The sequence below is a fragment of the Oryctolagus cuniculus genome, chromosome 1 (assembly GCF_051225735.1).
Source record: "Oryctolagus cuniculus isolate XC-2025 breed Fujian yellow rabbit chromosome 1, ASM5122573v1, whole genome shotgun sequence".
Taxonomy (NCBI): Eukaryota; Metazoa; Chordata; class Mammalia; order Lagomorpha; family Leporidae; genus Oryctolagus; species Oryctolagus cuniculus.
In genome coordinates this window covers 55,176,501-55,197,512 of record NC_142867.1, presented here as the reverse complement: position 1 = coordinate 55,197,512, position 21,012 = coordinate 55,176,501, and the positions used below count along the sequence as shown (strand labels likewise).

General features: G+C 47.0%; 1 long non-coding RNA gene across 3 annotated transcripts in view; it reads left to right on the top strand.

The window, feature by feature from the left end:
- The window catches only part of LOC149128404 (uncharacterized), a 102,328-nt gene that overhangs the window by 61,208 nt on the left and 20,108 nt on the right, over positions 1-21,012 (top strand). The window contains exon 1 of one of the 3 annotated variants that reach the window (XR_016231170.1): positions 12,889-13,149. The exons of 1 other annotated variant lie outside the window; for it this stretch is intronic. This is a non-coding gene — a long non-coding RNA (uncharacterized LOC149128404). Of the gene's footprint in view, positions 1-12,888; positions 13,150-13,455; positions 14,485-21,012 lie in introns of those variants that run through there. One more of the 3 variants, XR_016231174.1, reaches the window with a different exon arrangement.

The window sequence follows — 21,012 nt, the reverse complement described above, 5'->3', positions numbered from 1 at the left end:
ACCATCTACAGTCAATTATGGGTAAAATATGTTGTTTTTTTGTGTGGCCAGCAAATGGATCTGTGGGTTCACTAGCCTGGCTACCACCTCTCAGCCCTCACCTCTTCCCAGCTGGGGATGATGGACCTGGAGCTGCAGGCTGTGTCTTCCCCAGCCCCTGGAGCCAGTCCCATCCTGTGTAGTGGGGTGGGAGGAGATGAGTAATCTCTGTTGCCTGACTGGATCTCATTCTACCCACATCTGGTGCGGACTTCTGCTTTGTCCCTCTGACCAACTGCTAGCTCTTGAGGACTTGCCTGAGGACCTTCTAGAACCTTCTGTTCTACTCCTGTTTAGAACAGTTAATGTGATCAGATGGACAGCTTTTCAAATCAAGTTGTTGGCCCTTTCAGCCAAAAGGAATGGATTCTAAGCAAGGAGACCATAAAAAGGGTAAAGTTAGTCTGACCAATAAAATATCTTAGCCACAGCTACTGACAAATAGTGGGCAAACTTCATTGTATGAGGGGATCTTCAAAAAGATCATGGGAAAATACATATTATAGAAAAAACTATGTATGGATTTCAAAATGTTTTTGCATCCAAATAAACATTTTAATTCCATTTTAAACTTTTATTTAATGAATATAAATTTCCAAAGTACAGCTTATGGAGTACAATGGCTTTCCCCCCCAATGACTTCCCTCCCACCCGCAACCCTCCCCTTTCCCACTCTCTCTTCCCTTCCATTCATATCAAGATTCATTTTCAATTCTCTTTATATACAGAAGATCAGTTTAGTATACATTAAGTAAAGATTTCAACAGTTTGCACCCACATAGAAACACAAAGTGAAAAATACTGTTTGAGTACTCGTTATAGCATTAAATCACAATGTACAGCACATTAAGGACGGAGATACTACATGAGGAGTAAGTGCACAGTGACTCCTGTTGTTGACTTTACAAATTCACACTCCTATTTATGGCATCAGTAATCTCCCTATGCTCCAGTCATGAGTTTCCAAGGCTATGGAAGCCTTTTGAGTTCACCAACTCTGATCATATTTAGACAAGTTCATAGTCAAAGTGGAAGTTCTCTCCTCCCTTCAAAGAAAGGTACCTCCTTCTTTGAAGACCTGTTCTTTCCACTGGGATCTCACTCACAGAGATCTTTCATTTAGGTGTTTTTTTTTTTTGTTTTTTTTTTGTTTTTTTTTTTTGCCAGAGTGTCTTGGCTTTCCATGCCTGAAATAGTCTTTTGGGCTTTTCAGCCAGATCCGAATGCCTTTAGGGCTGATTCTGAGGCCAGAGTGCTGTTTAGAACATCCGCCATTCTATGAGTCTGCTGTGTATCTCGCTTCCCATGTTGGATCGTTCTCTCCCTTTTTTATTCTATCAGTTAGTATTAGCAGACACTAGTCTTGTTTATGTGATCCCTTTGACTCTTAGTCCTTTCATTATGATCAATTGTGAACAGAAATTGATCACTTGGACTAGTGAGATGGCATTGGTACATGCCACCTTGATGGGATTGAATTTGAATCCCCTGGTATGTTTCTAACTCTACTGTTTGGGGCAAGTCAGCTTGATCATGTCCCAAATTGTACATCTCTTTTAATTCCATTTTTCTATGAACTTTTGGAAATACTCTCTTATGAAAGAAATTGATGATGTAATGTTCCGGAAACACTAGTGCTTCAAGCTTGAATGATGTGTAGGCTCTTCATAAAGGAAAAATGCTGAAAATATTTTTATTATCACCCTTAAATATGTGTATGTATTAAACAAAGTATAATTTCCTTAAAATAAGAACAGATGTATAAATTTAAGTATAAACAACACTGCAAACATTAGCATTTAAATACACTTTTACAAATTTATAAAACTGATTCACAAAACCAATAGGATTTAGACTAATCTTTATTTAATACAGGGAATGATGGTGGTTTGCTAAGACAAAATCATTGTTGCAAATGTGGTCTGGCAGCAGAAGCACAGGTTCCCTTGAACTGGCCATGATTCTGCTGGATGTGCTGTGGGATGCAGTGACTCAGCACGTCCACCATTCTCCTCCATTCTGTGTCATGACACCCTTGCTTGTACATGATTGATGAGGTCACTGTTATTTGCTTGCCAATGACCACACCATTCCTGTTGAAGGGTATCTCATTCACTTTTTTTTTTAAAGCTTTATTTATGGATTTGAAAGGTGGAGTTACAAAGAGCCAGAGGCAGAGAGAAAGAGAGAGAGGTCTTCCATCCACTGATTCACTCCCCAGATGGCTGCAACAGACGGAGCTGCACCGATCTGAAGCCAAGAGCCAGGAGCTTCTTCCGGGTCTCCCACGCAGGTGCAGGGGCCCAAGGACTTGGGCCATCTTCTACTGCTTTACTGCGTCATAGCAGAGAGCTGGATTGGAAGTGGAGCAGGTGGGTCTTGAACTGGCGCCCACATGGGATGTTGGCACTGCAGGCGGCAACCTTACCTGCTACGCCACAGCGCCGGCCCCAACTGATTCACTTTTTGTTAGCCCAAGACAGTTAGGCAGTTCTATTTGGTTCCTATGCTATCATAAACACAAACCTACAAGTGGCAACAGAAATTTTATAGTTTCAGTTGGTCATTGCGTTGGTCCGCAAGATATATGTAATTTTTAGATTTACATCAGAATGGAAACACAAAATTAAAAAAAATTGTCAAAAGCTCGTGAACCCTGAGGAAATATCCAAAGACTGTAGTTTGAGAGGTCCTAACATGAAAGGACTGTTGCTGTGACTATCTCCTTTGTATGGGCAGGGGGCAAACAGTGACCACATCAGGTCCTACCTGCTCTAATCTACATCTCCTCAAAGCTGGTCTGTTCTCTGATTTACTGGGGAAACCGAGGCAGCTCAGCTCAACTGCTTATTTGCGTTCTGCTCCTCAGCTATTATCCTGGGTCTGGCTTACTGCTGCCATCCTTCCCTGATGGTGCATGCTGGCTTCCATGGCTAGTGCTGGGCATATGAATGGGGGGTTGTGTAGTGGAATCTGGCCACTCATTGTCATGCCATTTTAGTGTCTGAATGTGTATGTTCATCATCAGGAGAATTTTAAATAATAACCATTGGGAGGGCTCAAGAGAATGGCATAGATTTCTGATTGGCAGGAATCTGTCAGAGTTAGGAAGAAATGCAGGCCAAGGAAATGTGCAGAACACTACCAGAAACGTATGAGCTTGGTTGCCTTGACAGCTGGGAAGGTAGAAAGAATATGGACTGTTCTACGGTTGGCAGTGGTGACCTCTAAGCCCAGTAAAGACTATTGAGTTGATGTTGATTCATTTGGGCTTTGTGGAGGCAGCACTCCCTGATCCCCGCAGCTCACCATCTATGGACGTTGTTAACCAATAGCAGTGATCAGAGCTTAGAACGAACGTCTTCTTGCTTCCTAGAGCCTGTTGTCCCCAGCCCTGTGTGCCACAAGAGTCCAGAACCACTTCCAGTTGCTCCTTGAGTGCTGCCACCTATCTCATTTGGACTGAGGATGGACCTATCAGTTTGACTTTTCTACTCTTATTTTCCCTGAAAGTACCCTCTATTTCTGTGAAGTAATTGCAAATGTATTTTACAATAGGGTGGATGTGAATGAGTGAGTGATTTTGTACATACATAGAGTAGGATGTGGGTAGTGGTTAGGGGTCAGTTCTGGAGTCAGGCCTGAGTTTCTCTCTTGCCACAGACAAGGAGCTGTATAACCTTAGACAAGTGATTAAATCTCTTAATAGGAGATCATAATAATATCTATTTCATAATGCTGAGAAGACCAGATGAGATTACAATGTCTGGCACGTAATCATCACTCACTAAATGATAATTTATAATTGTGATTTGAGCACTTATATATATAGGCCTTTGGGCTAGGCACCTCAGAATCCAGAATCCCTATTCTCAAGTAGTGTACAGCAGATCTTGGGCCTTCTATGAGCTCCTCAGGGTAGGACCAGCAATCAGACTGATTTGATGCTGCATCAGTGGAATCTGGGGCCTTCACCAGCAGAATTTGTCCCCATCACCTGACTGATTAGGACAGGCTTATTTCTAGAGCCTGTGTTCTTGAACCAGACTTCATATTGAGGCTGACCATGTCCAGGTGGGAAGATGACAAGTCCACTTTCCACAATGAATTCTTGAACTTGGGAAGTCTCAGAATGATAGCAAACAAGGCCCTTTGGCTTGTGTTGGGAGATGACGCTGAAGACCCAGTGAAGGAGCCATGTCCCGCCTGTGGCTCCTTCACATGCACATCAGAAGGCTGCCTCCACATGATGATGCCCAGAAACATGTATCTCAAGCAGGATTCATAGGAGCATCATTGTATTCTCATCTTCTCATTTTGGAGTCAGTTCCCAAACAGCTTGTTTTCTGGAGCTTCAGGGAAGCCCAGATTGACCCATTAACCAGGAAGTCATATGCCTTTTCTGGGATGATTGTCCGTAATGTATTCAAATCCAGAAAAAAATAGGCTGGAATTTGTTCATAATCTATCAATTGGGCCATTTTCTCAATGACAAACAGATGGCTCCTTTGAGTTATTCAGAGGAAGAACTTTTTTTTCCTTTTGTTCATTTCAGTTTTTATGGTGTAAAAGAATTAGTGTTTAATCCCAATTCTAAAATTGTTAATTAGTTTGTATTTGCTTCACTAAATCTGTTAAATAGATTTTTATCACTTTAGCTATCTTTCCGCTGCAGCATCTGGTGTCAAGTTTGCAGAAGTAATGTTGGGTTTATAGCGCGGAACCAGAGGTTAAACCTCCAGGACCACAGATGCGACTGCATTAAAGGGAAATTCATCACCGCAAAAGCTTTCATTCCCTTATATTTTAGAATCAACCTAAACATGAACCAATGTTCTTTTTCCCCCTTTCATTCTCCGGGAGCACCGTGGCTCAGTTCCTTCTTGATTTATGTGTGTGGTGGTTGCTGATGAGAGCTCCCAGAGACTTCAGACCGTGCCAGCCATAGGCTTGGGAAACGGTGGGGGATCTTCTTGGTCAAGCCCTTTTTGTTGCATTTGGAGGCGTCCATCAAGTGCTAGGGCTGTGTAAGACCAACACAATCCATCCACTCAGTTGATAAAGGGGTGGTGTAGGTAAGAGCTGTGCAGACACAACTACACCTGCCAGCAGGTGGCATCGTAGAGTAGAGCAGCAAAGGGAAAGCAGCGTCTTGCAAATAAGCAGCTTTGTAATTTTTAAAATATGTATTCATTTATTTGAAAGGCAGAGTTACAGAGAGAGGGAGGAAGGGAGAGAAACAGACAGTCAATCTTCCATCTACTAGGTCACTCCCCAAATGGCCACAACAACCTGGCTAAAGCCTGGAACTCCATCTGGGTCTCTCATGTGAGTGCTGGGGCTCAAGGATTTGGGTCGTCATCCACTGCTTTCCCAGGCACTTTAGCAGGGGGTTGGATCAGAAGTGGATCAGCCAGGACTCAAACTGATACTTACATGGGATTGCCAGCGGTGCCTTAACCTGCTGTGCCACAGTGTTACCCCCTAAATGAGCAGTTTTGAATTTATGTCAGTGCACTTGGGGGAATAATTAAGTGAAAGACAGCAAATAATCATACAGGCTTGGGTGTTTGAGTAACAGGGGAAAGCTCTTGAGCAGCAATCAATTTTGGGCTCTGTGTTGGGCTGAAGAATGGCCCTCGAGGCAGCCACTTCCTAGTTCCTAGAACCTGAGACCATTACCTTATATGTCAAAATGGACTTTACAATGGGATGAAGTTAAGCATCTGGAGAGAGGGAGGTTGTTCTGGATTATTTGGGTGGATCCTAAAAGTAATCACAAATGTCTTTATAGGATAGTGGCAGAGGGAGATTAGACAGATGAGGAGAAAGCAATGTGGTGATGAGAGCAAGAGACTGGAGTGCTGGGCTTTGACGATGGAGGAAGAGGCTGTGGGGAGCAACTGGGAGCAACTCGGACTAGACTAAGTTACTGGAATTAAGACTTATTCTATGCATCTGCTCTCCCACAATATGGCGCTGAGAAGGGAGAAACAGCTTCTACACAGCTGCCTCCAGTTCAACCAATAAACTGCAGGACCTGCTCCTGATTGGAGGAGAGCAGCGTACTCGGCGTTGTGGGTAGCAGAGTTGGGATTGGTGGAAGAGGACTATAAAGGAGGAGAGAGACAACATGCACCAGGAACATCTAAGGGGAACATCTATCTGAAGGAACACCTGAGCAGCCCCCGAGAGAGCCGGCCGGCGGTGTGCCGCTCCCCCACGGAAGTGGGGAATGTGGCAGGGGGAACCGCCCTTCCACGGAAGTGGAAGGGATGGTAGCCAACCCGGGAAGAACCAGCAGCAAACCCGGGGAGGGCCGAGCAGACGAAAGAACAGCTCAGGGTCCTGTGTCGTTCCTCCACGAAGAGGGGGAGCGACATAATGGTGCCGTGACTCGGATATGAAGCCTAGGCAGGGTTCAGTGTTGCTCCTCCACGAAGAGGGGGAGCGACAAGAGGCCACACGCCAAGGGATCCAGACAGGCACCAGCAGCAGAAAAAAAACCAAAGAAGTGATTCTCCTCTCAAAGCCTCTGGAAGAAATTCACACCACCAAGCACCTTGACTTTGGCCCATTGACACTGAGTTTGGACTGTTGACTACCAGAACGATGAGAGAATAAATCTGTTCCTTTAGGTCACTATCATAGTGGGAATTGGTTACACCAGCCCTAGGAAACTGATACTCTACCTCGTCCTTGTCTAGTGCCAAAGAGTTATATACTCCAGCAGGCAGAGGTATTTCACAGGAGCAAGGGGAGGTAGCAGGGATCAGCATAGGACATCCACGTCATCAAGAAGAGCCTCCTCTTCTGAAGTCCATCTGTAGTGTAGGTGCAGGCAGCTGCCGCTGTGAAGCCCTGTGTGGTCAAGGAAGAACGTATCACAGACCAGGCACATAGGCGCTTGGAGAGCCTGAGATCTCTCTGCAATTGATTTATTTGCATAAATGTTAGTAAGAGGCCGGAGTAACATGGGAAGCACAAGTCAGAGGAAGGGGGAGGGCTTAGGGGATCAAGGAAGAGAGATAAGGCCAGAGGCGCCATCTTGGGCACATCCAAGGCTAAGTGGAGAGCAACTAGCAATGAACAGCTGGCTTTGATGGCCTTGGCCTTCAGGAGCCTGTATGCAGAGCTCTGGAGCCGCCATCCCCGTGTCACTCAGGAGAACTCTGAGTTTCTTTGTTGGACACGTTGAGATTGCAGATGAGGTTTATTTAAGAAAAAAATTCCACTGGTGAGAAAAAGTGGGGGGAGTAATTTAATTTTGATAGTATCATAAATGAGCAGAGAACTCCATTAGTGCAAAGAATTGCATATCTCCTTCACCCAGATTCGCCAGGAGTTAGCATGTCAACCCATTTGCATTATCAATATCATTTTTCTCTAAGTATAAACATATTTTTTCTCAAGCCTTGACACTGTGTAGGCATCATATCCCTTTTCCTGTAAATGTGCCAATGTATTTTTTATAAGAACAGGTATATTTTATTACATAGCCACAGTGAAATCATCAAAATAGGGAAATTTAACATTGACAAATCTAATCTACAGCCCAAGTTCAAATTGTGTCAAATGTCTATAGTTCTTTTTTTCCTCCTGGGTCAGGATTTGATCCAGGTTCACACATCACATGTAGCTGTCACATCTCTTCAGTTTTCTTTAATTTAGAGCACTTCCTCATCTTTTGGCCTTGACATTTTTGAAGAATACAGGAAAATATTTCATAAATTGTCTCTGAATTTGGGTTTGTCTAGGGTTTCCTTATGATGAGATATAGATCATGTTTCTTTTCCTTTTTAGCTTGACTACGACAGATGTGATGTTGTGTCCTTCTCAGAGCCAGGAATTAAAGGCAGTGGCTTTGCCCCTGTGTACTGCAGGTAGATCCACCCCATGGAAGTGATGTCCTCCAGATTTCCTCTCCATTGAAAATTATTGTTTTCCCTTTTGTGATTCATAAATAATTTGTGGAGCTGCTTTAAAATTATGTAAAGATCCTGTTCCTTATCAAAGTGGCACCCACTAGTTTTAGCTTTCTTACTGGCATCTGTTATGATACTGACAAAATGTTGATTTTTCTAACTTCATACTCTTTTTACATTGATTCATTGGCATGACTTGATAGGAAAGATCTTTCCCTTATCTCCCATTTATTTTGTTATATCATAATACATTCATAGATTCTTATGTTATTCAGTGACTCATAAGTGCTTACCAATTCTCCGTAGTCTGATGCTCTTATTGACCCAGATTTGACCAGTGGGGGCCCTCTCGAGATAGTTCCTATGTTGTTGGTTTGTTTCCTCCTCTTTTGAGCAACTCTTTACTTTCCAGGTCTTTTTGCCTCAGACTTGGAATCAGCATTTCTTCAAGGAGGTCTGTTTCCTTGTAGTAGTAAAAGATGTAATATTTAGAAGAGCTTATAGTAGGTGTTTTTTTTTTTTTTTGAAGATTTATTTATTTATTTGAAAGAGTTAGAGAGAGGCAGAGGTAGTGAGAGAGAGAGAGAGAGATCTTCCATCCACTGGTTCACTCCCTAGGTGGCTTAATTGGCCAGAGCTGGGCCAATTTGAAGCCAGGAGCCAGGATTTTCATCGGGTCTCCCATGTGGGTGCAGCGGCCCAAGGACTTCGGCCATCTTCTTACTGCTTTCCCAGGCGCATTAGCAGGGAGCTGGATCAGAAATAGAGCAGCTGGGACTCAAACCAGCACCAATATAGGATGCTGGCACTCACTACAGGCTGGGGCTTTAACCCACTGCGCTGCAGTGCCGGCCCCTAAATAAATAAATATTTTTAAAAATCGCCTCCATTCTCATTCTCTCTCTCTCTCTCTCTCTCTCTCTCTCTCTCTCTCACACACACACACACACACACACACACACACAAGATTTATTTACTTGAAAGGCAGAGTTACAGAGAAAGAGGGAAAGAGGTATCTTCCATCCACTGATTCACTCCCCCAAAAGGCTATGATGACCAGGACTGGGCTAGGTTGAAGACAGGAGCCAGGAGCTTCTTCTGGGTCTCCCACATGGGCACAGGGGCCCAAGTGCTCAGGCCATCCTCGCTGTTTTCCTATGCACATTGGTAGGGAGCTGGATCAAAAGTGGAGCAGGCGGGACTCAAACTGGAGTCCGTATGGGATACAGGCATCACAGGTAGCGGCTTAACCTGCTGTGTCACAATGCCAGCTCCACCTCCATTCTATCTTACCACTGCACAGTCCTCCATTGAATGGATAAAATGTAGTTTAGTCAACACATTTATATATGTGTATTTAGATTGTTTTAAATATTTTACAATTATAAACAATGCTAAAATGAATAAGCTTGTACATATATGTTTTTGCATTGTTGTAGGTGCATTTTCAGAGTGCGATTTCTGGAACAAATCCCCAGAAGTGTGATTTGTGGAACAAAAAAGATAGATGTTTGCTAAATCCTGCCAACCTCTTCCCCATAGTCTGTGCCGTTTTGCATTCCTACCAGCAATATGTGAGAGTACCTAATTTTCCCTAGGAAAGATTTTTGCTCGTTTCATAGATGACAAATAATGTTTAAGTATAGTTTTAATATGCAATTCTCTTAGGAGTTGAACAACTTCTCATAAGTTAAAGGGCCGTTTTTGAATCTTTTTTTTTGGTGAATTTTCTGGTCCTGATTTTACTTATTTTCCTATCAGGCATTTGGACCCTGTTTATGCAGCTTTTTTTTTTTTTTTTTTTTTTTAAGATTTATTTATTTACTTGAAAGGTGGAGTTACAGAGGCAGAGAGAGAGACAGAGATAGAGATCTTCCATCTGTTGATTCACTCCCCAGCTGGCTGCAATGGCTGGAGCTGGGCTGATCTGAAGCCAGGAGCTTGGAGCTTCTTCTAGGTCTCCCATGTGGGTGCAGGGGCCCGAGCACTTGGGCCATCTTCTACTGCTTTCCCAGGCCATAGCAGAGAGCAGGATGGGAAGTGGAGCAGCCGGGACTTGAACCGGCGCCCATAAGGGATGCCAGCACTGCAGGCGGCAGCTTTACTTGCTACGACACAGTGCTGGCTCCCTTTTTATTCAGCTCTTAAGAATTCCATGTGTATTATGGATATTAGACATTAACTGTGATATATGTTGCAAATGTTTCTTCCAAAAAAATGTTTAATAACACCATTTTACATGGTGAGTAACCAGCTGTAGATATGTCTACTTGTATTGAGTGATAATGAACTCTATGCTGTTTTCTCCTGTGTGTGCGAAATGATATCCTTCCACATGTGAAAGGTTAAACTAACTGTGGTACGTACACCTCATGAAATACCGCTCAACTGTAAAAGGAACAAACTCTTGACGCATACAACAACTTGGCCGAATCTTCAGGGAATTTTGTTGAGTGAAAAAAAAGCCGCTCCCCAAATGTTGCACGTTACATGATACCATTTATATATAACACTGCTGAAGTGAGACAGATTTAGATGTGGGATACTGATGAGTGGTTGTCAGGGGTGGGGGTTGGGCGAAGGGGGAAAAGCAGGGGAGGAGGATGGGCGTGGTTATGAAAGGGTGAATGAGGGATCCCTGTGTTGTTGGCACACCGCTCTTGACTGTGGTGATGGACCTGTGATCCCACACGACTGATAAAATTGTATTGAGCTTAACAGGTGCGTACTGAGCATACACACGACTACAAGTAAAACTCTATGGAAACCGGAATACCATGAGTGGACTGAATCGGTGTCAGTGTCGTGGTGTCGTGTGTCGCTCTGCAAAACCAAACCAAAAGTTGTGTTACCACTCCGGGAAACTGGGCAAAGTATTCAAAGGACACCTCTGTTAGTGCCTGCAACCACATTGTGGTCTTGTAGTTACCTCCATAAAAATTGTAATTAAAAATTAAATCCAAAATCCCACAGATTTTGTTGTCTTGGCAAAAACCTTGAGAAAGGCTTTAAAGTGCTGTCTACTCCCCTACTCTGAGAACGTACAGCCCTGAGTAAGCAGTTAACCTTTGTTTAGTGAGATTAGTTAGATTCAAAAGGTAGAGCAACAGAGTGAGGGAGATAGAATGAGAGAGAGAAACAGAGACAGAGAGAGACAGAGAGAAATAGAGAGATCTCCCATCTGCTGCTTCATTTCCCAAATGGCTGCAATAGCTAGGGCTGGGCCAGGTTGAAGTCAAGAGCCTAGAACTCCATCCGGGTCTCCCATATGGGTGTCAGGACCATCATCCACTGCTTTCCCAGGTGCATTAGCAGACAGCTGGATTGGAAGCAGAGCAGCTGGGACTCAAACTAGCACTTTAATATGTGATGCTGATGTGTGGCCAGCAACTTCACCTGCCACAGCACATGCCTGCCCCTAGACCAGTGACTTATTTTTTAAAATATGGAATCTGTTTATTTGAGAGGCAGAGTCACAGAGAGAAAAAGAGAGAGAGAAAGAGAGAAAGAGAGAAAGAGAGAAAGAGAGAGAGAGAGAGAGAGAGAGAGAGAGAAAGAGAAGACAAAGGTCTTCCATCCACTGGTTCACTCCCCCAGTGGCTGCAATGGCTGGAGCTGGGCCAATCCGAAGCCAGGAACCAGGAGCTTCTTCCAAGTCTCCGATGCAGGTGCAGGAGCCCAAGCACTTGGGCCATCTTCTTCTGCTTTCCCAGGCCATAAGCAGAGATCTGGATCAGAAAAGGAGCAGCCTGGACACGAACCATTGGAGGCTTCGCCTACTACGCCACAGCACTGGCCCCTGACTAGTGACTCTTAATAGAAGCAACGTTGTTCTGTGGAGGTGGAAGTCTGTTCTATGGGGGCAGAATACTCTTAGCTTTCGTACTGGTGGCTTTCCAAAGGGATGCAGCATATAGACACACATGTAGGCAAACACACAGATGCGTGCATCCTTACAGGTAGACAGATGGCATTTCTGCTGCGTTGAGGTGTCACAGGAGTGGGGTCATAAGGAAACAAAATTCTACGAGGGCTCCTCAGGACGACAACGAACGAGAAGGTTGGGCATGACTGATTTAGACCAGGATTCTGAACTGTGGTCAGTATGTCTTGTTTGAAAGTGAGTGGGAGTGTTCTTGGTTGTTTGGTGGACCGAGGGGCGTGTCCCTGATAACTTATGGGTGGGACTGAGAATCCTAGATATCCCGCACGGCTAGGGACAGCCTCCCACCACGAGTCCGTTCCTACTCATCGAGAGGCCGCGGGCCAGACGGCTGCGCTCCTAGCAGCTGCTCATCCACTCTGCGCCCTGCAGTGAAGTCTGTGCTTACTCTGTGTCCAGTCAGCATGAAACTGTTGCTAAGTTTATTAAAATGGACAAAGGGTTTTCCTTCAATATTAAAAAAAAATGAAGTTCCAAGGATTTTTAAAAAAATCTTCAGACTGAAATTTTGTTATAGGAAGCAAAACTTATTAGAATGTCTCTATTATGATAAAGAAGATTTATTACTTTTTTCTGGGTACCTACTTTTTTTCTTCCTTAAAGTTATAATCTATATTTTCTGGAGAAGGTCGATCTTATTCTTTTTATCTAACCTTAGCCCTTATGACGATGAACTTGCTAACTAGATTTCATGATACGGTGCTAATTAACTGAATTAATCTAAAAGGATAGTAGAGCTTATTATAAAAGAGAAATATAGCTATAGATACATTGCATTTTAAAATTCATGCTACGAGTAAAATATAGTGAATCTCCTTTCCCTGAAAACACAATACAGAGTCTTTTTCCCTGCTATTTTTCAGTGAGGCCTCAGTTCACCCACAGTTCTCAGGGAGGGGGAGTCTCTTGAGAGAGGCAGACACAGAGAGAAAGACACAGGCATGGAGATGCCTGGTAAGAGAAGAGCAGGATGGACACAGGAGAGGCTGCGCGCCAACAGTCTCAGAGACCACCAGGGGTCAGGCTTGGGTGCTTCAGGAGGAAGGCCGGACGCACTCGCTAAGCAGTGCTTCTCACCTGAGGGCCATTCCGAGGAATTTATTCCACTTTAATATACTATGGAGTTAGCAGCTTTGAAATCCTTTACTGCCAAGGGGCCCTTAAAGCCAATGAAGCAGCAGTCTCAGGAATGACCCACGTGGCAGGCCCGCTTGTTTATAACCCTCCGGGCTACAATAAAAGGTGAGTTTAATTGGCTGGTGACTCAGGGCTTGGGGGCCCAGGTGTGCGCACCCACCCCTCTCAGGCCCAGGAGTCTGCCTGAGTTTGGGGGTGGGGAGAGCTTGGTGCTGGGCCTGGGTGAGAAGCCTCGGGCCTGGGGTGGGTGTAGCTGGGGCTGGGTTAGTCTGGGTCTTGGTGGGCCTCCACTTGACCTTGGCTCCCAAGTTACTGGCTTTTCTGCTGTGCTGAGCTTCACAGGAAACCCCCAGGCTCGTGGTGGGCAGACCAGGTTTTTTTTTTTTTTTTTTTTTTAATTTGACAGATGGAGTTAGTGAGAGAGAGAAAGACGGAGAGAAAGATCTTCCTTCCATTGGTTCACTCCCCAAACGGCCGCTATGGCCAGAGCTATGCTGATCCGAAGCCAGGAGCCAGGTGCTTCTTCCTGGTCTCCCATGCGGGTGCAGGGCCCAAGCACTTGGGCCATCCTCCGCTGCCTTCCCGGGCCACAGCAGAGAGCTGGACTGGAAGAGGAGCAACCAGGACAGAATCCGGCGCCTATATGGGATGCCGGCAACACAGGCAGAGGATTAACCAAGTGAGCCATGGCGCTGGCCACAGAAGACCGGTTTTACATGGTCCCCACTTGAAGGACCCTGGGGCCTCTTCGTAGGGAACAGGCTTTGGGACCCAAGAGTGGGTTTGTGGGGGTCTCTGTCTCAATCAGCCTCATCACTGACAGGGTGGCAGGGGCCCCCAGGCCCTCTTGTTCAAAACCCTGGCGGTCAGGGCTGGGTGGCTGTTGTGTGGAGCGTCCTTGCGGAAGCCTGAGTCTTTCATTGTTCCCCGGGACACCGGAGGCCCTGTGAGCAACTCTGGGATCCCGGCAGCTCAGGCCAGGGGCACAGGGCAGGGCATTCATTGCTGTTGTTTTACCAAATGTTGCATATGTTTTCAAAATTATCTGCTTGCCTCTTTATTTATTTGAGCAGCAGAATGAGCACTCCCACCCACTGGTTCATTCCCCAAATACCCAAAGTGGCTGAGATGGCTCTTGGTCTCCCGTGTGGCGGCAAGAACCCAACTGCGCCGTCAGTGTGGCTGGGCTCCGAGGGTCTGGGTCAGCAGGAAGCTGGAGTCGGGGCTGGGGCAGATACTCGGCCTCTTAGCCGGAATGAGGCTGAGTGACCCGTACAAGGGCACGAGCTAGTCATGGCAAAGCCAGGCAGGCTACCCTGTGGGGCGCTGCTGAGATGGGGAGGGCCCATTCAGCCCTCTAGGTCTTACTCTTTAATTGGGATACAAGGCTTTGCTACTGACAAGAGTTACAAAGGAAGCGGGGGTTGGCAAAGGAGGCAGGTAGGTGTGAGGGAACGCTTCCACTGCACGCATGACGCTGGTTTCCGGGTGCAGACCAAGCCAGCACAGCCCCCGGGCTCCCATCTCGCGCATGGTGCATGTAGGACTAGGGCATGGGGTGTGTGGCTCTGTTCCTTGTCTCCTGGGGGTGAGTTGCCCGCAGGAAGCATGACTCTGGCTCTGTTGCCCTGGGCAGCAAGGTCTCCCTTGGGGTAGGGGTCCGAGGGTGGCCAGGGTGGCTTGTGACGGGGTGGGGCTCCGACTGGCTCTGGAAGCCCTTTGCTGCCGCTTATTCAAGCTGTGTACCTCGCATCGGCTGCTTCACAGCTACAGTTCCACCCTTTGGGTTCCCTCTCCCTCGGCAGAGGTCAGCTGGGGACATCACCACTGGCATTTATGGGCCAGTTTTAGGCACCAGTTAAATTAGCAAGAGCAAAGCGGCTGTGCCCTTCACTCCCTGGCCGGGTCCTGGAAGTAGCCCCAGGGTGGGACTAAGCCTCGGGAAAGGCCCTCGCGAATGCCAGCAGCGTCCATTGCGCAGTCGGTTGGCAGGGCCAGCAGCACCCCTCCCCCTTTCACTGTCTGCAATACCGGAAGAAACAGCTTCCTGCCTCTGGCAGACAGTCTGGGGGAGCGGGGACCCCGGAAGGCTGCGCCCCGGGAAGCTGCGTCTCTGCACAGACAGGACCACCAGACAGGAATGCCTGAAACTGCCCAGACCGCTTCCTGGCCTCCCTCCCAGCCTCACTGACCGCTGAGCAGAGCCTGGCAGTGTGTGCATCCCTGTATCCCATGACAGGTGTGCAAACTTCGGGGATCCTAGTCCCACACGGTGGTGAGGTCCCCTCTCCATCCTGGGCTTGAGGGGGGGCGCCTTTTCCTCTCTGGGCCTGAGGGCACTCACTCTGCCAGGAACCCCTGGAGGCCCAAAGCTTCCATTTCTTTGTTTCAAAATACACTCCTAAGAGGGATGGTGAAAGCCCGGCTCAAAGTGGGAATTCACAGTACAGACAAGAACAAGGATGTCACCACGAACCACGGAGCATTTGCTCACGTGCCAGGTGCCATTCCTAGCACTTCGTGTTTATTGAATCCTGTCGGGGAAGTGCTAGCACCATCCCCATTTTAACAGGAGAGGAAACAGATTTAAAGAACCTGGGTACTTGCCTGGGGCCATGCGCCTGGGGTAGAAAGCTGGCTCCCAGCTTAGAGCTCTTATCACAATTCCATGTGGCTACCATGTGCATCCAACTGAATCTCAAGACTCAAGTTTGGCTAATTAGAAAGGGTTGAATTACACTGTGGTCGCCCAGAAGGTACAAGGGCAAAAATGAATAGCATCTCAGGCTGTAGAGGACCTCTGCTGGGCGGGGGTCAAGGCCGGGTTAACGAAAGCCCCCTGTGCCTCCACCTGCACCTGCACCTGTACCTCCACCTCCACCTCCACCTCCATCTGCAGCCAATAGAACCCATCCTGGGAAAGTGAGAAAACACTTTTTGTGCGGGGAAAACAAGATGAAGTTTCTTCCTTCAGGCAAACCAGGCTCCTCTCACATGACAGATGGTGACAGGTTTTTCAGGGAGGGAACAGAGAGCACTGTGTCAGCAGCCCTCAGAGAAGGAGAAAATCATCTCTGGAATGCTCTTTCTTGGCAGCTGCTCCCTCCCTCCCTCACACACAGCCTGCTTGGCATAGCAATGGCCACTCCAGTGCTACTCCCGAACCCCAGTGACGGTCAAGGCGTGGCCTTGCATTTGAGGAGAGCCGAGGAAAGTGCTGCAGAAGAGGGGGTGATGTGGGGGTGCTGGAATACAGCAGCTGAGAGCTCCCTAGCACCCTGGCCACCCAGCTCCCCAGCAACGAGCACTTGGACCTAGATCAGCAGGTGTTTATGAAAAGGAATTGAAATCAATATTGGGAAAATCCTGGATTGTGGTTCAAAACAAAACATTGCGCCAGCGTAAGAGGAGGGAAGCTGGCTGAGCCGAGGCCTCAACACAGCCCTGGGGAGCGTGAGCCAAGGGCATGCTCGTTAAGAGGCAGCCCTGTGCAGGGCTGGCCGCAGAGCTAATGAACCCATCCTCAGCTGTGCTGCTGGCAGCTCCGGCTCCACATCAAAGCGGCAGACAGTCCCTGCGGGGCTTCGCTTTGGTCAGCCCATCAGCTCGCATCTGAGAAATCGGTGTCCAGTTCTGGGTGTTACGTGTTTAAAAGGATTTGGACAAATTGGAACATTCAGAGCAGAAAGATGCAAAGATGTGCAGGCACGCTGTGCTGGGGACTGTGTGGACCACCACACGTGGGTCTGGGAGCAAGGGCGCCGTGGGGGGCTGCGGTTATTTTTGAAAATGCAGAGGGTTCTTGTGGGAATAGGGCATGGATGGGTCTTTGTGTGTGGAGCAGAGGTAGCAGCGAAGACTCAAATACAGAGCATGGGCTTGGGAGCCAGACAGGCCTGGGTTCACACATGGGCTCCTCCTGCACCAGGTGGCCATCAGGGGGCCATGTGGCCTCCTGGAGCTGCAGTTCCTGCTCAGGAAAATCCAGAGAGACACACGCATGCTACTCCCTAGCACACAACACCTCCCGAGTAGTGAGGCTACCCAGGCAGTAACTTCACAGAGGAGCATCCTTGCGGGAGGAAGGGTGTGGGATGTGGCAAGGGCGAGCTGCCAGCAGTCGCGGCTGGCTTGCTTTCTGTCCGCCTCCTAGATAGACGCTTTCTCTCTAAGTCCTTTCCCTGTGGCCTGTGTTGTCCTGGATCCTCATAGAAATTATTCAGCTGCTTCGCCCATTTTTTTCTCTTCTAGGAAAGGGAAACAGAACATGTGAGTAGGAGACATCTAGTCCTGATAACTGTCTGCTTGCATCCAGGGTCTGCTTGTCTCTGAAGAGGTTGTCTCTTACGTCACATTCTGGGGCTGGCAGGCTCACCTGAGCTTGATGCCTGCAGGGGCTGCCTGCCCATCCCATCCCCAGACCATGGTCCTGAGTCCTGCAAAGGGTCAGAGGCTGGTGTCTGTGCCCTGACCCCCACAGGACAGCAGCCCACACTGCAGGATAGCCCATGGGGTTGTTTGGACTCTGTCTAGCCGTCGGTAAACGTGGGACTGGAAGCCACGTCCTCACTGTTCCTGACTCTTGTTGAGCCAGGTCTATGAGTCCACTCTGTTAGAACCTTGGAAGGAGCCTCACTAGGAGACATCCATCATCAAAATCAGCATGGTCCTTTCTCTGACACACTCTGATCCCAGGCCTACTACGTGCAGGCAGGAGCGTGGGTTAACTGTCTGGGAATCTGGGCCCAGTGAGCTGTGTAGTGACCTAAGGAGCTTGAAGGCTAGGGGCTGGGAGTGGGCGCAGGTGTGCGGCACAGTTGGAGGGATGGCCTGGATTGAGGGGTGAGGTGGGGAGATCAGAGTGTCCTGGGTGTGCATATTGAGTGGATGAAGTCACAAGCATGAGAAAGAACAACAAGACTCTTAAGAAAGGGTTGTGGGGAATAGGACAGACCAAAGAGCAGAAGGGAGCCTTGGTGTGTGGTGGGCGAGGCCCAGGGGATTCCAGGGCGCACCAGCACAGGGAGGCCCTGACCTCAGCTGTATGCTATGGAGCATGGTTGAAGCAGTCTTTGAGCCTAATCGGGATCCAATGTCATAGCTGTGCAAAGGTTCCCCAGCTCTGACCTGAGGGCTCTGAAGCTTGTTTCCTTTAAGGTTGACTTGAAGAAACGGCGCCTTTGGTTGTGGTCTCCCACAGTCTAAACATCGCTGCATCTCTCTGTGGCATCATTAGCAGGTTCCTCTCTCCTGTATTCACTGTGACGTGGTGGGCAGATCGGGAGGTTTGCTCAGACTCAGGTCTGGTTTGGAGATTCATAGAAACTTCCCTTCATGAGCTGCTTAAGTATCCCGGGACACAGTCACCTAGATAAGGCCGGGAAGGCCTGGTTCTTTCCTTTTATGCGCTGGTATGGGACGTGTAGGCATATTCGGTGCCATTCAGCCCACGGCACTGCTCACGTTGTGCCATCCTTGACCGATCAGCAGGAACTCCTTCAGGGACCTCCCCAGACACTGCCTCAGCCTGGGAGTCTGCCAGTCTGCTGGTTTCTTTGTTTTCTGGGATGACAAAATATCCTAGGTTCTTGCACATTTCTTGCCCCAATCTGGAACCAGCCACTGCTCCCAGGACCCTGGCTCTTGAGTTTTTTGTTTTGCTTTTCCTTGTTTTTTAGTGGGAAATAGTTTTAAATGGCTACGATTTCGGTGTTGAAACTATTTCTAATCATTTAAATCTGTTTCTTGGCCTTATAAAGAGAGAGGTCTGGAACGTATGTGTTTATTTTGAAGATTAGATATACTATGGATTTATTTTTATTGATGCTTTAAAAATATCATTGATCTAACATCTGTATCACCTTGCATCCTGTCAAAAATATAGGCTTTCAGTGACATCAATGTAATTGCTTATAGCTTTATTCTATGCTATATTCATAGAACAATTTCAGAATATTGGTAGAAATCTTAACACTAACATAACTACTGAAAATAGTTTAGAAGAGTTTCTTTTTATTTTTTATTTAAAATATATTTTGAAAACATTTGGAATAGTGATTATGCCCAAGTTACACACATTTAGATTAATTTTACTCTCAATTTAAAGGGTTTCCTTTTGAAATTTTATTTTATAGTTATATAAAATGTTTAAATATATCCAAAGCCAAGTCTAAAACATGAAATATATCCACAAAATGTAGTTTTTATAAAACTATTCATTTGAGCAATGGAGACATTGAGAGACAGATACCTCATATCCACTGCTTCACTCCCCAAATGCCTTTGTGGCCTAAGCCAGGCTAAAGTCAGAACTGGGAATTCCATTTGGGTCTCCCACTGGAGTGTCAGGGACCCAAGTAATTGAGGCATCACTGTTCCTCCCAGGGTCCGTGTTCGCAGGAAGCTGGAGTCAGGAGCTGGGTGCGGACCCCAGGCACTCAGAGAAGGGATGTGGACACCCTAACCACGAGGCCAGATGCCCACACCAAATGTAGTTTATATTTCCTCCACCTTTTGCTCTTCTCATTTCTATATTTCTTTTTGTGGTTTACCTTTTGCTATGGTTTGGGTTTTTATACAGAGTCTGAGACAATGACTGTGTATGGGCAATTCGTCTTAGGCAGTGGCACCATGGGCAGTAATGAGAGACCAGGGAAGAGGGAACAGAAGGGAGGAAGGACAGTCTAAGAATGAGTTACTGAGCTGACGACTACATAGGCCACCGGGTCAAGCCCACGAGGCCCTCTAAGGAATTGTGAGTGATGTGCCTCAGAACTGCCTGGGAGTATTATCTCTTGGGGTGTTAACTCTCTGGAACTTGCTGCCTGCTTATGAGCCAGAGCGGGTGCTAGCTGTGGCAGACATCTCAGCAAGATGTGAGAAGTGTGCATCACCGCTCACGCTGGGGCTGTGGCAGCTGTGGCTGCTATGGCAATGTCTCCATGGTGCTAAACAGTGGACAGCAAACCTCCAGAATGGGCTGTAGGGAGACCAATGTACCCTCCCAGTGTGTGTTCCTAAAAAGACTACAGGCAAATAAGTGTACATATTCCTCTTTCTCATAAATGGTGAAATAATACTACATTATGCTATTATAATACTATATATGCTCCTCAATTTATGAAATGATGTCTCAGTAAACTCATTGTAAATTCAAGATATCTCTGAAGCTGCCTAGCTGAGCCCAGCGTCGTGAGACAGTGTCATCATACCACATGTCACTAATCCAGGAAACAATCCCAATTTCATGTATGGCTTCTATGGAATGTAGATCACTTTTGTAACATAAAATCAAAAAATCATAAGGTGAACTAAGGTAAGTCTGGAGTCTATACATACTTTATTCCAGCTTGCTTGCAGATTTATTTATTTGAAAGGCAGAGTTAGAAGGCAGGAGAGACAGAGAGAGATTGTCCATCCGCTCGTTCATTCCTCAATGGCCACAGTGGCCCACACTGGGCCAGGCTGAAGCCAGGACAGGAGGTTCATCCTGGTCTCCTGTGTAGGTGGCAGGGGTCCAAGCACTTGGGCCATCTTCCATGCTTTCCCAGGCACATTAGCAAGGAGCTAGATCAGAAGTGGAGCGGCTGGGACTTGAACCCATGTTCCTAGGGGATATGTGCATCACACGCTGTGGCTTAACCCACTGTGCCACAGTGTTACCCTCCTCACCCTGCCTCCAGCTTGCTTCCTTCACTAGCCTGGAGTGTTTGGGAGCACTCCACAGTAGTGGCCAGGGATGGTCCTTGTTTCTGTTCTCAGGTGCCTGGCACTCTCCACACAGAGGCACTGTCGCTTACCCAGCCAGTGCCACCCTTGATGAGGGTGTTTGGAGGGATAGGATTCTGATCTTTTGCTTTTATAAAACAGCTGCAACAATTAATCTCATTTGGTCATTTTTCCCTTCGTGTTTTTCCAGTGTTCCTCTAGAATAGAAAAGGGATTTTGGCTCAAAACTGAATATGTAAT